This window comes from Arachis duranensis, chromosome 1 (assembly GCF_000817695.3).
Source record: "Arachis duranensis cultivar V14167 chromosome 1, aradu.V14167.gnm2.J7QH, whole genome shotgun sequence".
In the NCBI taxonomy this organism is placed as follows: Eukaryota; Viridiplantae; Streptophyta; class Magnoliopsida; order Fabales; family Fabaceae; genus Arachis; species Arachis duranensis.
This window is the reverse complement of record NC_029772.3, coordinates 11,225,600-11,228,867: the sequence shown is the minus strand read 5'-3', so window position 1 is coordinate 11,228,867 and position 3,268 is coordinate 11,225,600.

Genomic DNA, 3,268 nt, shown 5'->3' with positions numbered 1-3,268 from the left:
GCCCTAGTAGACCAAGGAAGCTCGGCGGACATCCTCTTCAAACCTGCTTTTGACAAGCTTGGGTTAGATGAGAAAGAATTGAGAGCCTACCCCGACACCCTATATGGATTAGGGAACACGCCAATAAAACCACTGGGATTTTTACCCCTTCACACCACTTTTGGAAGAGGGAAAAAATCAAGGACTCTAAGCATAGACTTTATAGTCATCGATGAAGGGTCAGCCTACAATGCCTTAATTGGCAGGACTACCCTTAATCGTCTTGGAGCAGTGGTATCCACTCCCCACCTTTGCATGAAATTCCCGACTCCTGGAGGAATAGCAACGGTAAGGGGAGATCAAAAATTGGCAAGGAAGTGCTACAACGAAAGCCTAAATCTGAGAGGAAAGGGCAAAGAAGTCCACACCATAGAGCTAGGCGGCACAAGGACCAGAGAAGAGTTGCGACCCCAGCCGGGAGGAAAAACCGAAGAGATACAAGTCGGCGAGGAGGAAGGAAAAAACACTTTCATAGGAGCCAACCTAGGGGAAACCCTAAAACAAAGGTTGGGGGAGCTCCTAAGAGCTAATTCCAACCTCTTCGCATGGAAGGCTTCCGACATGCCCGGGATTGATCCCGAGCTCATGTCCCACAGGCTCTCGGTTTACCCAGGGTCCCGACCTGTACAGCAAAGAAGACGCAAGCTCGGCCCAGAGCGAGCCTCAATGGTAGAAGAGCAAGTACAGGCACTTCTGGAAGCCGGCTTTATTAGGGAGGTCAAATACCCAACGTGGCTAGCCAACGTAGTGCTAGTCAAGAAACAGAATGGTAAATGGAGAATGTGCGTCGACTATACCGACTTGAATAAGGCATGTCCTAAGGACCCTTATCCCCTACCGAGTATTGATACCCTGGTGGACTCCAGCTCGGGGTACCAATACTTATCATTCATGGACGCCTACTCGGGATATAACCAAATCCCGATGTATGAACCCGACCAGGAGAAAACATCATTCATCACACCCAAAGCCAACTATTGCTACGTGGTCATGCCATTCGGACTAAAGAATGCAGGAGCCACGTATCAAAGGCTGATGAACAAAGTGTTTTCCCCCCATTTAGGGAGCTTAATGGAGGTATACGTCGACGACATGTTAAAAAAAACCAAGCAAGAAGTCGACCTCCTAACCGACCTCTCACAAGTCTTCAACACTATAAGGTTGCATGGGATGAGACTAAATCCCGCAAAATGCGCCTTCGCGGTGGAAGCAGGAAAATTTCTAGGTTTCATGCTAACACAAAGAGGGATTGAGGCCAATCCCGACAAATGCAGAGCCATCCTAGAAATGAAAAGCCCGACTTGTTTGAGAGAAGTTCAGCAGCTCAATGGCCGACTTGCAGCCCTCTCCAGATTTTTGGCGGGATCGGCACTGAAATCCCTTCCACTATTCTCTTTATTGAGGAAGGGATGCCAATTTGAATGGACTTCGGAATGCGAGGAGGCGTTCCAAGAGTTCAAAAGATTCCTAAGTCAACCTCCTATCTTAACCCGACCAATACCGGGAAAAGACCTCGTCCTGTACCTATCCGTGGCAAACAGGGCTGTCTCATCAGCCCTGATTAGAGAAGACGAGGTCGGACAACACCCGGTCTACTTCATCAGTAAGGTCCTACAAGGCCCTGAACTAAGGTACCACAAACTAGAAAAGTTTGCCTACTCCTTAGTGATAGCCTCACGAAGGCAAATTTCTGCTACGTGGTCATGCCATTTGGATTAAAAAATGCAGGGGCCACATACCAAAGGCTGATGAACAAGGTGTTCGCCCCCCACCTTGGGAGCTTAATGGAAGTCTACGTAGACGACATGCTAGTGAAAACTAAGGAAGAAGCTGATCTCTTGACAGACCTCTCGCAAGTCTTCGACACCAAAAGGTTGCACGGGATGAGGCTAAATCCCGCAAAGTGTACCTTCGCAGTGGAGGCCGAAAAATTCCTAGGGTTTATGCTGACGCAAAGAGGAATTGAAGTCAATCCCGATAAGTGTCAAGCTATACTGGAAATGAAGAGCCTGACTTGCTTAAGGGAGGTTCAACAACTAAATGGACGATTTGCAGCCCTCTCCAGGTTCTTGGCAGGATCAGCATTAAAATCCCTTCCACTGTTCTCTTTATTAAGAAAGGGATGCCAGTTTGAATGGACTCCAGAATGCAAAAAAGCGTTCTAGGAGTTCAAAAGGTTCTTGAGCCAACCTCCAATCCTGACCCGACCTCTAGTTGGGGAAGATCTTGTCCTATATCTGTCCGTAGTAGACAAAGCTGTTGCATCAGCCCTGATAAGGGAGGACGAGGTCGGACAACATCCAGTATACTTCATCAGCAAAGTTCTACAAGGCCTCGAACTAAGGTACCACAAATTAGAGAAATTTGCTTACTCCTTAGTAATAGCCTCACGGAGGTTACGACCTTACTTTCAAGCTCATACGATAAGAGTCCGAATGAACTAACCCATGAAGCAAATCCTCCAAAAGACGGATGTTGCAGGGAGAATGGTTCAATGGGCGATAGAGCTCTCCGAGTTCGATTTGAGATACGAAACTCGGACTGCAATTAAAGCCCAGTGCCTCGCCGACTTCATTGCAGAATACGCAGGTGAACAAGAGGAAAAACCGACTACATGGGAACTCTATGTAGACGGATCCCCCAACAAGACGGGGAGCGGCGCAGGCATAATATTGATAGATGGAAAAGGGACCCAGATAGAGGTCTCCTTAAAATTTGAATTTCCGGCTTCAAATAATCAGGCAGAATATGAAGCCTTGATTGCCGGATTAAAGTTAGCAGAAGAAGTTGGCGCTACAAAGGTGATGGTCTACAGCGACTCACAAGTGGTGACTTCCCAAATAAGTGGAGAGTATCAGGCGAAGGACCCCAATATGAAGAGATACTTGGTGAAAACCTTGGAGCACCTTGGGCGCTTTGCGGAAATCGAGGTTAAACACATAACTCGGGATCTAAATAGCAGAGCAGATGCCCTATCCAAGTTAGCAAGTACCAAACCAGGAGGAAACAATAGAAGCCTGATCCAAGAAACTCTCCAAAAGCCCTCGGTGTCAAAAACAGAAGATGAACAAGAGGTACTTGAAGTGGTCGGATTAAACCTCGGATGGATGAATCCCTTAGTCGAATACCTGAAATTCGACATCCTCCCCAAGGAGGAGAAAGAAGCTAAAAGGATCCGAAGAGAAGCACAACATTATACCTTGGTGAGAAATGTCCTTTACAGAAGAGG